The sequence below is a fragment of the Larimichthys crocea genome, chromosome XXIV (assembly GCF_000972845.2).
Source record: "Larimichthys crocea isolate SSNF chromosome XXIV, L_crocea_2.0, whole genome shotgun sequence".
NCBI classification, from domain to species: domain Eukaryota; kingdom Metazoa; phylum Chordata; class Actinopteri; family Sciaenidae; genus Larimichthys; species Larimichthys crocea.
In genome coordinates, this window is record NC_040034.1 from 11,623,399 (window position 1) to 11,637,771 (window position 14,373).

The window sequence follows — 14,373 nt, forward strand, 5'->3', positions numbered from 1 at the left end:
CAGCAATGAAGTCACTTTTATGAAACACAAATGTGAAGCTGAGCTTAGCATATGTTTTAAAAAATCCATTACCTATTCAGTTTCATTGTTAAAGGTCATCACATAAATTCTCTCTCTCTTACAAACATGTCAATCTAAACATGAATATTTAATGACCCTGAGAAAAGGTTGAAACAGGTTGACAGTGTCGACATCCTGTTATTGTCCCACAAACTCTATGAAGTCATGTATTTATGTAGCATGTACAGAACTTCTCATGCTGTCAAGTGGAGAAGCAAATATTGTCTGAACTGAAAGACAAAAAGTAGCTGATTTAGTTTTATTAAAATCAGAATTTTATCCAATTATTTTGACATTCATAATTATTTCAAGTGTGAATGGAGGTTTGCTTTTATCCTGTCATGTTCCATAGATAGAAACTGCACTGTTTAGTCTGCTGAAGCGTAATACTTAAGACTGTACGATAATTATTGCGGGTGAGAGGAGTTTTTCTTTTGACTGAAGGTAGGGTAGCGTGACCTTTTTTGTGAGTGTGGGGGAGAGTCTTTTGTTTTTCTGTCATCCTAAATTTAGATTTTATTTCAGCTTCCCTTTGCATAACAGTTACTTAAATAGTTATATCAAGAAGACGACTTTCATTTGAGTCATTGTGCACTTTACCATAGGCAGAGAATAAAATTCTGTCTGTCTCAGGGTTTTATCGATGTGTTCATTGAATGTGCACATTAGAAGTTCAAGTTTTAAATTGATTTAAAAAGTTCTACCAATTTAAAATATTATTTTGACATGTTGTGGGGAGGTGTTTTCTCTAACTAAAGAGATAATATAATATAATATATATATTATTTTTTTTTTACAATGTTCAGTCCTGCTCTACACATTAACAGTGGTGTCACAACCAAATCCAGTAATACACTCTCTCTCTTTGTGGCATTAAATAGGCACAAGAAGGCTAATTCCATGCACACTGCGCCTCTAATCTCCATATAGAAGACAAGTACACAAAGTGAACAGAGAGATGGTTTTATCCACGGATGCACTCTTCCACTGCCTGGGCTCTAGAGGTGTGGGTGCAAAGATAAACGAGGTGGAAGAGGGATTAAAATGTCCCAAACATTCGGGCTGTTTAATTGAAACCTCCCCAGGGACACCGCGGAGGGGACGAGAGGGCGGGAAAGCTGTCTAGGGAGCCACTGCTGGGGATGCTCGTAGGTGAATCCATTCCCTCGTCGCCTCTCAATAGTACATGATGAATAGTGTGACATCAGTATCCCACAGGGAAGCAGGGGTGTGCCACTGTCCACTGAGAAAAAAAAAAAAAGAGAAACGAGCACTATGTGGCCTTTATGTTAAGATGGAGCATGGAGGGAGGTCCTGCTCTGATCAATAATTAATCAAAACATTCAAAGCATTTTCTTTTTTTTTGACAGGCCAATTTGAAGCTTCTTTCTTATAAAGAGGAAGGCAGAAAGAGTTTTTCGGGTGTGTGGCACACCCCTCCCTCACATGGCCGTAACTAGAACCTGCTCACACGCATCTTACTGGGAAATAGTTCAACACTATGGTGATATTTTATTCAACATCTTTTTGTTTTGTGTTTCTGAGCATGTTTCCAAGTGCTACATGGATCAAAACCTATTTTAAAGTAAAAAGAAAGTGTTTTAAATCTTATCATTGAGGTCTTTTATGCTGCCCAACCCTCTTTATAATAGAGCACTGAAGCATGTGACTGACACTGCTGAGTGATGGCTTTTGTCAAATCAATGAGATGTGAACAAGTGCTGTGATAATGTTGTTAGCTGCATCATTTTCTCTTGTTCTTGGTTGAGCTGGTGATTGATAGAGATGGTGGCCATTTTGTCCAAGGTCAAGAACTGAGAGTGTCAGACATAAACTTGTCGTGCAGTACGTGTCCTTGAAAGTGCACCGCAAGAAAACAGCAAAGATGCCTATTGAACAGTAAGGAACGCTGACACATCAGTTAAATGACATGAACTTTTGAAACTAGTAGATTTCGTGACAATTTTTCATTTTTCAGGATGCGTAAAAGGACGTGAGAATCTTCACAGTGAGTTACTCCTGTCAGATCTAATGCATCCAGCCAGGCCCTGTGACAAAACTGGAGATGAATAAATAAAAGGTTTCACTGATGCATGTTCATTAAATGCTGAGAGATAATAGCACTTAGCTTTGATTCACAGTTGATGCAGAGAGGTGCACTGACTCACAGCAACCATTAGATGTAAAAAAGCCTCTCCTCACACACTTCCTTTTTATAGTGAGCTAATATGGTTATAATGATTCTACATATACAGTAGGTGTCAGTAGCATACATCGTACATTGCTGAAATTGAATGTTTTAAATTTACATTTTTACAAATCCCCACAGTGATGTTTATGGCCTTTAGTAATATCTCTATGAGAGGTCCTTTCCATAGAAACAACTTAAAACGCAAGCACACAATGTAAGCTTTAAAAACCTTATTCTTCATGTTTATGTTACTTTCTACATGCCTCTGGTTGGTGTGATTATATAAGTGCTAAACTCCTGTCAATCTTACTTCACACATACTCACTGGTGTATACTCATTTGGATTTTTAATTAGCTAAATGAAGATTATTAATTAGCTGAAAAAAACACTACTTCTTTTTGTTAAACGGATTAGAGATGCTTACTTGATTCTCATTTTGCTGCAGACATTAAGCTGTAAGCACTTTGTGTGCAGCCCAGTTTGTTCCAAAGCCAATATCCAGTATGCAAATTTAGTGGAATACAGCAGCGCAGGGTAATACAACATGAGAGACAGACAACAAATGAATCGGTCTGGGTTTAGTTCCTTTGATCAACAGAGAAGCAAAACATGGCGGTCATTTTCAAAGAGAAAGTTTGACAAATCATGACTGTAGCAACAGGAAATCAGGAGCTTGCTGTCCATGGGGAAATCTCTGGATAAGCCATTACAACAACAACATATTACTGGGATTTCTAGTGAGGTGTGATGGGTGAAATACTGTCACCAGACTATGGTACATCAAACATGTTTTTCTCCAGATTTATTAATTAAATGATTATCCGTTTAAAGTTGAAAGAACATTTTTTTTTCTCAGGGTACACCTATAATTGAAAGTAGTTTGTTTTCAGTCACATATCGTCCATAAACAGTAGTTTTTATCCGCAAATGTATCTGTTTTCTTTTAATTGAATTATGTGTATGCACTGTAAGATAGATAGATTTTATTGTCCCCAAAGGGGAAATTTGTTTCCACAGAGAGCACATTATGTGTGCCTCCAGAACATAGCTAGATACATTTGTACAGAATACATGCTGCATTATCGTGATTAGCCAGCTATGGAGTACTGTGTCCATTATTGGCAGATAGAGTACATTGTAATGGATCATTAAAAAAGATGCAAGGTGGAAAATGGCATCTTCACTTCTGCTCTTAACCATCTGGTGGCACTCTTCCAGCTTTTAAGGACCCAGAAGTGTGCTACATGTACAGTCCCATAATGGGACCAAAAGCTGCTGCACTACACAGAACAAAGGCTTTTGTAATGGAGATCACATTCACTTTATCTTTACAGTAACACTCACAATCAGATAAAGCATCCATGTACAGTACAGTTCCTGCCTGCGCTGCTCATTCTTCTTTGTTCTCCGTCATTCGGAAACTTCTTTACACCGTTCGAAGTTCAAATGAAATTAAGATGTGTGATCATATCATGATTAATGAGATGCATCATCTAATGATTACATCAGCGATGAAGACCAACTCTGTAAAAGACATTTCCACATTACACTTCATTAAGCATAATTGGTGAGTGGTTTCATTATTGTCAGATCGACAAAGATATTACAGTCATTCTGAATTTCGCTGAGATAATATCTCTTTCTTGGCAAGATCAATAATGTGCCAATAGGTCATTTTTCCTCATATGCTTTGTGTTTTTTTAATATTAATATGACACATCTGTTTTCAGAAAATATCACTTATTATTAGTAAAGACACATAAAATGACAGTATTCATAACGGGGGGTGAGATTAGAAAAAGATGAAAACAATACAGTTCACCACACTACAAAGTATCTACGCTGATGAGGCAATATTTTGGCACTAGACTTAATGCAGTCCTTATGGCAGCTGTCCTTTGTGTGACATGATGATTTCCCACCATGAGCTAATGTCTTTCACAGAAACAGAATGGCCCTTGTTGTGAAAGGACTTAAGTTGAGCCCCTCTTCTCCCTGAGTGGCAGCGACCCCCTTCTTTCCCCACGCCCACTGTTTTGACTGTCAGCAGCCCCTCCTCTCCTCTCCTCCTCAGCCCTAATGAGCCATCTCCTGGGGCAGGGCTTTACCCCCACCAGGGGTAAAGAGGCCATCATGTTGCTCATCTAAAGACGACACATAGCCATGACTTCCCCCTAATTGTGTGCCTGTGTTGGCTCATTTGTTTTTTGTCGTTAAAAATTCACCCCCATATTTTCCCCTCCCCTCTGATAGACCGGCTGTAAGCAATTTGAAGGAGGAGGCAGACCGTTTCTACTGGCTTGGGAGGGCTTTGAGGTTTCTCTGTCTCTGATGTGTGGAAACACCCAACAGACACACAAACAAAGGCAGACTTGGAAAGTACAATAAAAATATTAAGCACAAACATTCTTCATTATGCATACACATGGACAAACGCACACACATACACACCAGTAAAACCCCTTGGGACTGTTTGCATCTGTGGCGAATTTCAAAGTACTAAACATCAAACCCAGACTGGCTGCGACCTGTAGGAGAGGAGACCTTTAGCTGGCACATTAAATATTGATGTGGTAAAGTTATGCAGATTGTTTATTGACTGGTTTCAGAGAAGAAATGGGGGGAAGGAGAAAAAAATCCTGTCAGTCTGACCAACCACCATTTCTCAAGTAATTAGTTTGATTTTAGAATACTGTTTAAATGTACTTCCTCTTCATGAGAGTTAGGCTGTAATTCCAGGAACAAACAAGCAGTTGAGGAAATAATTAAAAAATATGCTGTCTTACTTAAGTGCTTCTCTGGAGTAATGGTTCAGTTTGCACAGGATGAATCCCACAAATGAACACACAATTAGTCTGTAATACCTCAATCACACACAATTATGGCTGATTCAATGTAAATGTGGTCCTTGCCTACTTCACTTGACTTGGCTGTGACATTTGCCAGGTGGTGTTTGCCTTCACCGTGCTAAGGCTATTATTAGTCTAATGCCCTAGAAGCATCCTGTTTATCTGACTGAAGGCAATTAGGAAACAAGAACAGTGCTCCTTCCAATAGAAACTATAGTTAGGAAACCTGCATTTTGCTCAGATCTTTGAATTGAGTTGGTTTTGTGATCTTAATGTATGTTCAAATCCATATGGGTGGAAACAATCCGTATTACTGGACAGGCCCACTGGATCAATTTTCAGAGAATATGTTCACATGTATAACAGTGAAAATACAGATTTGAGATAATGGGAATTTGAAATATTAGCCTCTAAAATGAATGCAAGTCAACTAGAGCAGAATATGCAGATTTTCATTTTTCATTTTCATTACAAATCAATTATTCTGTCAATAAAATACAAATCTCAAAAATCCAAAGATATTTGTTTTACAGACATAAAGGACTAAATAAATCAGCACATTGAAGAAAACTTGAACCATGAGAATTTTGGCATAAGAAAAAGAATATTACATTTTTTAAATGTTTTTTTTTTTTATTAAAAAGTTGCTGAATAGTTTTCTGTTGGTTGACTAAGTGACCAATTATTGCAACATAAAGAAACGAGGGATTCAAATAGACACAATCTATCTCTAAAATTAAACATAATTCCTTATATTTCCATGCCATATTAACAAGTTAATATTCAAGATATACTGTGTACAACTGCTAATTATTTCTACTTTCTTTACTTAATCTACTGTATATCAGAAAGCATACAAATAGAAGATTTAGGTAAGAAACCATATGCCGTGTATTTATGTGTATTTATGGATCATTATGTCACTGTCTACCCAGTTTTGAAAGGGTTTTGACTGCATCATTAACTTTATCCACTCAGGTCGTTACAGTAACTGATCTTGGGCAGAGCAATGCTTTCTTTCTTCAGTCTAATTGTCAGAGCTTTATCTCTTCTAATGAAGGGGTAATTAATTACCAATTTGCAAATATTAGATTACCCAACATTTGCAAAGCCTGAGGAAAGCCGTGAGCACAGAGACATGAAGGATGCCCCAAGATGGAGTAAATTGCTGCTGGAGAAAATCATTGTGAAGAAAAATGCTGCTCTGGCTGCCCCGGTAACCTCAAACTGACCTTAGTAAGCAGCTGATGAATAGAGGAATGGATGTGGCTGGATTGGACTGCATAATGTTGCATGGTTGATGAGAATATTATTTTCTTTCTGTTTATAATCAAACTGTTGAATTTAACTTAAATTGTATTTCAAGTACGTGAGCATGAGACTCCAGGAGTCAGACAGACAATGCTGTCAGCTTTCTGTGAAACACAAATTGTACTGTCAAGCAGTACTGAGATGTAAATTAATCTGACAGTGTTTAATCAAGGGAGCAAGGCTCTATTGTTTTACAGTCAGACTACCTGCTTCAGAGAGCAGAGATGTGGAGGAGGCAAGAGGCTTCAGAGCTAAAAGGACAGGCGGAAACACACAACATGATGATTCATTCTGTGCAAACAGAAGGTAAGAGATGCATGTTTGTCACAACTTTCTTCAAAAATAATTCAGGACTCGTCTCATTTTCATGTTAATGCCACATTCTATGATGCATTTTGCAGTCACTGTGAAATCGCACATCTATCATTGGGTGTGGTGGATGACATTACAGATCAAATCCAATTTGCAGTAAAGATTTACACTGTGCGGACTCACTGTGTGATATCCTGATGAATAAAAATCTGATAAAAATCACTAAACACACACACAGGTGAGATACTGGGTTGATACTGGCGCCTGATCTGGTCTCCAGTGCCTGGCGCCACCTGGGTGCTGTCACCAGCCCAGCATTACAGTGTTATGGCATGTTCCGACCTTCTGTTCATCCAGCCAGCCCAGCATGGGCGCATTGCTGGGAATGTATCCAAGCTAGCCGACACCATGTGGTTAATCCCTATGAAACTATAGCGTCAAAGATGCCTACACGGTTGGCACAGTGGAGGAGCATGACAGAGACATAGCCTGGGTACCAAATTCACAACGATGTTCCCGCTTTATCCCAGAGAGCTGTAACAATAGATAAATACTGAGAGATAAAGAGGAAGACAGTGATACAGTGTTTTTGCCTTAGGTGAGACACCTGTTACTGTCTTGACATGACAGAGAAAATAGAGATCAGAGGAGATGCTTGGGAGAATGGGCTTGTGCTTTCTGCGTGCATAGCTGAGCTTCTATTGCTGACATAGTTGTTCAGAAATCCCTTTTTTCGGGCTTTTGTTGTTTACACACAAAAAAATGCAGATGCATGTGAGCATGCTTGCATGACATACACTCACTCCTACACATGCACACAGCACCACAGATGATCATAAGCTTGGGCAAAGGTCCTTGCTCAGATCTCCTCTTGTGTAAATCAATAGCTTTAAAAACAGCAGATAGTACACTCCTCGTTGATACAAGTGTTTTTTATGGATGTCAGCTACTGCAAATAAAAGAAAAACAGAATCCTGCTTCATACACACCCAACACTTGAGTGGGTGAATCAATGCTGGCAGCCATACTAGAGTGAGCAGACATTAAATAGCGTCAGTGTCAGCTTACCTCCATGTTTAGGAAAGACAATCCGTCTGACAAAGCATTCTGCTATCTGTAACGCTGCAAAGTACACACAGAGGAAATTTAATTAGTGCCTAGTTGAAAGTGTTGTCATTGCATGAATGGATGTTGTGATGGACATATATGTCCATACCTACAGGCAATGTGTGGTGAAAGAAACAAACTGGAGGAGAGAGTCAGAGCACATGTTTGTGTCTGAGTGCATGGAGGTGGAGGGGATTAGCCTGACAGACTGATTGGCATGCAGGTGGAGTACTGCCTTCTCTGAATGCAGCTATATTTTGTAGCTACCCTCTGACAAGCAGGTTCCACTCAATCATGTGAGCCCAAATCAAACCCTTTCCTCAAAGCACAGATGGTGCAGGACAGAATAACAATTGCACTGATATCATATCCAGCTTGGTAAAACAGAAAACAGCTCTAGCTAAAGTTGATAATGAGATAAGATGGGAAGTTAATGAGTCCTCATGAAAATGTGTGTGTGTGAGATTTGTTTATCAGCAATTCATGCTTACATGACAGTTTACGCTGCAATACACTATGCTGTTCTCTATGCGACTGTTGTATTGTGCCTTCAGGGGAGGTTTTCTCGAGAGGTAACTTCCATTCCCACCCTGCACTCACACTCAATATGGTGACACTGAATGTGTCAGACTCTGGCTCTACTATCAGACTCCAGATAATTGTGTGGCCTCATGGAGAGCCAGCGCATAGAGTTTAAACTTGCCTACAGCTATAAGCACAGCACTGTCAAAACCAAAATGACAGAAAATCTGAGAAAAGGAGTGAAGATGGGAACGATATAATCTTGCTTAACAGGTCCCTTGCTGAAAAGTATTTGAGGGATTTCTGAACTGGTGCAGGTGTTTTATATTGTAGGATACAGCAGAAAATCTGGTGAACAAAACCAATGCTTTGACAAGATGTATTTTTTTATAGTGCAAAGGTCTGTAATGTTTTTTTAGTGATAGGATAACACCCAATAGGCCATTTAACAGTGAGTAATGTTCAAGTTTTATTTCAAACTGTGTCATGTTTGAGTGCAAACTAGTGAGAAATGAGAAATCAAAGGATTTTTTCAACCAACTGTGACCGCTGAATATATTGCAAACTGACACCTTTTCAGCCGATCTGACAGAATTTAACACCTTCAGATGTCCTTTAATCCAGTTTATCATTATCACCCCTCTCCCCTTTCATTCCCCCTCTTTCACTTGTTTCCTGTCTCATCTGTGCCCAGACCATGAAGTGACACATGACCCTGCTGGTCCCTGAGGTTAACACAAAGCCTAATGACTTAGAAAACTGACAGTACAATTCCAACCCATAAAGCACGGAGAAGTGGCAACAGTAATTGAAATTTCGAAATCTGAACAGGATCAGCAAAACTGAGAAAAAGAAATTAAAGACAGCACTCCTTTACAATGCGGCAGAGAGTTTCTATCAACACCTCTGCATCCTGCTGTAACACAGTGTTTACAAAAGAACCAAGTGTGATAGAGGAGGCTTGGTCAAAACTGCATTGTAAGCCAGCTCTCTGCTCCACTGGCCAGTATACCTCACAAACAACAAGGACATAACACATTCCTTTGTTTAGCTTACGCTGTATATAGATTGCATTTTTTAAGGTTACATAAAGAATTAAATTAGTGCTTTGTCTACTTGGCCATCATATTAACAATAATAATAATAATAATAATAGTGTTTGTACATATATATATATAAAAATAAATAAATAAGATTACAGCGATTAATGTGGCGACATTAAATTGATATTCAGCGTTCTTGTCAAACCCATTAAAATAATAGAATATTCTGTTAATGTTTCCCAGCCCTATTTTATTTTTCTGATATTTTTTGCAATTGCTACACCATTTCAAATGAAATCTGTCTTGATGGGAAAGGATTCAGTGTCTTGTCACAGAGTAACTGCTTTAGTTTATAGGCCTGCCAGTATTTTTTTCCTGAGGGGCTCGCAGTAACATGCTGACACCATTTTATCCATTTAGTTGAAAATGAGAGGAGAGTGCCTTGCAGTTTTATGATCTTATCCCACTTGGCTAGATTTCTGTCGCTCCTGGTATGTCTAACGCCCAGGGCATGGAAAATAGAAAATATGCTCTATGTGCTCTCCCCCTCTCACTCTGACTTTCTGTCTGTGTATGTGCGTTACAGTTACAAACACCTACACACAAAAATATTTGTCTGCGCACTAAAATATTTGTGCGTGGGTGTTTGTAACCACTGAGTGCTTGCCCTCTGCTTAAAAAAATAGCGATTCTTCTGTACTGCTGTACCTGTCATCTCCAAGCCTCTCAGCTACATTGTTTTGCTTCTCCTGGTACCTCTCTGCCTCCTGAACTGAATGGTCTGCTATATACAGAGTCAGTCAGCAGATTAGAGGAGACGGCATAGGCTTCAGGTTGAGTGCTGGCTGTGTTTAGACAGAGCTAAACCATGGCCTGACCTGTAAAGAGGAGATGACAGTCAGACACACATACCACCTACAGCAGAAATGTCTGACACAGACCCACAGACCTTCCACCTACATGCACCACCATGACTCCAGTGATATTAAAAGCAGAAATATTCCTGGAAACTTCACCCCAAAGGTAACCACATTCTTACATAATAATAAATGTAGCTACATAGCCACAAAACAGTCTTGCCTCTGGCATAACACTAAGATTTATTTAAACTCATCTCCACAATGAAGACATTTCTGCGACCTTTAACATGGTGGAAATCAAATCTGTTGTCAGTGTTTATGGACGGGACAAAAATTAACAACAAAAGAAGTATTAATCTATACACAAACATTATGAAAACAGTATGAAAAGTATTGTTTGTGTTAGTGTTGTGCTTTACACATCATCAGTGGTGTAATGTAACTTAACTACTATAAATTGATTACAAATATGAGGTACTCGTACTTATTAACATACAAAATACATAAAGAGCCTATGTAAGTATGATGTTGTATGACAAAGTATGACGAGGATAAATTAAACTAAAAGTGCAGCTGAAACAATTAGTCTATTAAACATTAGTTAGTGCAAAACTATGTCATGGTTCAAGCTTCTCTAATGTTTTGTTGCTTTTCGCTTTATTATTTTTAATTATTTTGAGGACTGTTGGTTGGATGTTTTTTCAACACTGAGTACTTTTACTTTTCAAGTACATTTTCCTGATTATGTTTACATACTTCTACTGAGGTACCATTTAAAATGCTTACTTGCAACAGATTATTTTTAACAGTGTGGTATTAGTATATTTACTGAAGTGGAGCACCTGAATACTTTCTATTGAATAAAGAGGCTACTAAAGATTGACAAATGGACAGTCCATCACAAGACTTATTGCAATGGAATTTTCAATATAGCTGTTAAAACCCCTCCAGTTAGCTTAATATGTGCTGCCTCTTAGTTTTACTAAGCACATCTGGAATCCCCTGAATTATTCTATACTTTGATACATATAACGACAACCTTTCAAATGGCACGTAAACCAGTTCAAATTCATGCACATCAAAAAACGAAAGGCCTCCAAAAGCCTCAGATACACCATATAGCCATGGGGTTGCAAGGTGGGAGATTAGGATAGTGCTAAAAAATAGCAAAGAGACAAAGAGCGGAGCAACACCTAAAAGACTATCTGTGATTACATGTCATAACACACCATACTGAAGACTGCAGGTGTCCTGCCAGAGTGTAAATCACTGCCTGTATTCCCTTGGGCTTTCTCAGTAAGTGACAGCTCTAGACCTTGTCTCACCTACTCCACACACCTGCCCCCTACACACAGAAACGGCCCAAATATAAACAGTCTGCATAATAAATACAGAGACAGGGCGACAGTTACTGTAATCTCATACCTGAGCTGGCAGTTAATCAAAACCTCTTGCATGTAATCATCACATTGGAGGACAACAGGGTGTTTGAGGTGAATACATAAAAGTCTCTTCTGGGTTTCTCACTTACAGTAATAACAACACACTCATCACAGGATAGTTGTGTTGATTGGAGACAAAAAAATAAGATTTTAGTTGAAGCTTTATTGAATGATGTGGTAATCCTCGAACAAATCAACGACTGGGTGTGCCAGAATTTTGTTCAATTAAACAATGATAAAACTGCAGTAATTATTTCTGGGGCCAAGGAAGAGTAATTAAAAGTCAGTGCTCAGCTTTAATTGGTAATGTTGAAAACCATGAGCCAAGCCAGAAATCTTAGCATAGGCATAGGCTCAGACCTGAATTACAATAGCCACATTAAGATAATTACAAAGTCAGCCTACTATCACCTGAAGAATATATCAAGAATTAAAGGACTTATCTCTCAGCAGGATTTTAGAAACTTGCCCATACATTTATCTTCAGTCGACTCAATTACGGTAACAGCATTTATATGGGTGTCTCTAAAAGAAAATCGATCAGAAAGCTGCTGCTTGTGTCCTTACCAAGACTAAAATGGTGGATCACATCCCTCCAGTTCTGAGGTCTTTGCACTGCCTTCCTGTCTGTCACAGAACTGATTTAAAACTATTTTTGTTGGTTTATAAAGCACTGAATGGTGAAGGGCCAAAACACATTTCTGATCTTCTTCTGCTACATTATAAACCATCCAGACATCTCAGGTCATCTTAGGCAAGTCTACTTTCTGACCCCAAAGTAAAAACGAAACATTGAGAGGCAGCTTTCAGTTTCTATGCACCAGCTATCTCTAACTCTCTTCTATTAAATCAAGATTGAAGACTCTTCCTTTTCTGTTCCACTGAAATTTTCCATTAAACTCTATTTAACTGTGTGTTTTATGTAAAACGTTTTGAATTGCTTTGTTGATGAAATGCCTCGCCTTTAGATTGGCCCTTCACAGCATTTACAAACTGCATCAGTTAAGGCCAAGATTGCAACATGATAATGAAATTTAACATTAATCTTCTCCAAAGAGAACCGTACAAATACTCATTTACATAAGTATCATTACTTAGACTGATCATTTCTGGTAAATAATACCCATACTGCAGGTTTAATCCACATGCTAAAGGTTCAGCAAGGAGAAATCAAAAGGCAAACTCATTTCTGCCTTGGTTGATCAAATTAACTATATCACAAGCTGTGGTGAAGATTTTTTATTTTCCTCAGTAAGACAGATGTACAGAACTGCAATGAAACCCCAGAGACAACAGGCTCAGAATCCCTATTTTGCCACAATCATTTACTGCTGCGAGTGACAGTTCTGCTTTGTAACAGAAATGTATGTGCCTGTTTATCCTCCATCTGTGGTGGCATCTGTTTCATATTGTGCTCTCTCTTTCTCTCTCTCTCTGTTTGCCAGCGATTGGCATCAACACATTTCAATGTTATTTTTATCTGAACACACAACGAGGATTATGGAGGCAGCCTATTTCTGTATGTAAGATTTGCATGGTTGTAACTGCCAATTTTAGATGACAAATTTTAATCATATTTATTAAAATGGCAAGTAAGGATGGCTGTCAGATGGATGACATGTATTTGTTGGCTCCAAGAATAAATGACTGCCGGTTACTCTCATTATTGTGTGCTCCTCTCAAAAGAAAAGAAAAGGAAGCTTCATCTGTCAGTGTCAGGTGCATATAAAAATCACTTGTGCTAAAAGCCAGGGTCAGTGTGAACCTTATGTCTACCCTGTTCCATCTTCCACAAGGTCGGAAACCTGTCAAGTTCAATGACCCTGGTCAAGAGTCAAGACTATGGTCGCAGGACACACAGTGTGTTTTGGATGGATCTCCATCTGGAAACTGGACATGAGGGTCATGGACGAGACACTTTGGATTTAATCTGAGAGCAACAGTGTGCTTCACTATGTGCAGCTTTTATACAGCTACTTGCCTTGGATTGCTTGGTGGTAGGTCATGGAGTCATAAATTTTAATCCAAGGCATAAAACTGTCCAATGACTACTGTGTAGAGGTGTTTTTTCTCTCTTCTGCATTTATATTTCACCATAATTACATTTTAAATTCACATTTTATTTAAATCAAATTGTTTATTTTATGCTTTACATATATTTCTCAGGTTAAAGCGGCACACCAACACCATATTTCACCTACGCTACATAGTAAAAGTATCATTTTCTCTGATATGCTGGCAGCCTTTACATACTTTTTGCCTTTAAGCATGGTCCAGATTGAAGAGTAATGGAGCCTATGAAATCAAAAGGGGTGCTAGCCATGGTAAAAGAATAAAAGGTGAGATTCACCACACACCATTTCACACATACTGGACTCAGAGCACCATGTCAGAGGTATGTGCTTTTCAAAAAAAACCTATGCATTTATACAGGCTTAACCCTCACTCAATAAAGAGGGGGATGGTGCACTGTGCCAACCATGAAATGGACTATTTCTGAGACATATCAGCTTCACACCAATGCAGCTCCACACACCTGTAAGACTACAATTTCCAGTTGAGTTAAACCCCAATGTACACATACCATAGCCTACAGAGCAACAGTACAGTACAAACTATTGTCGAGGGGACACAGAAAGCAGCATCAATTTAAATTTGATTCTTGCTTTGCACTT

At 38.6% G+C, this 14,373-nt stretch overlaps 1 long non-coding RNA gene across 1 annotated transcript in view; it reads right to left on the reverse strand.

Annotated features, from left to right (window-relative positions):
• LOC113744586 (uncharacterized) overlaps positions 1-10,273 on the reverse strand; it is a 44,977-nt gene extending 34,704 nt beyond the window's left edge. The window contains exons 1-2 of the long non-coding RNA XR_003461669.1: positions 10,105-10,273; positions 7,793-7,846 (exon numbers count right to left, since the gene is read on the reverse strand). This is a non-coding gene — a long non-coding RNA (uncharacterized LOC113744586). The remainder of the gene's footprint in view (positions 1-7,792; positions 7,847-10,104) is intronic.
• Between the last annotated feature and the right edge of the window lie 4,100 nt (positions 10,274-14,373).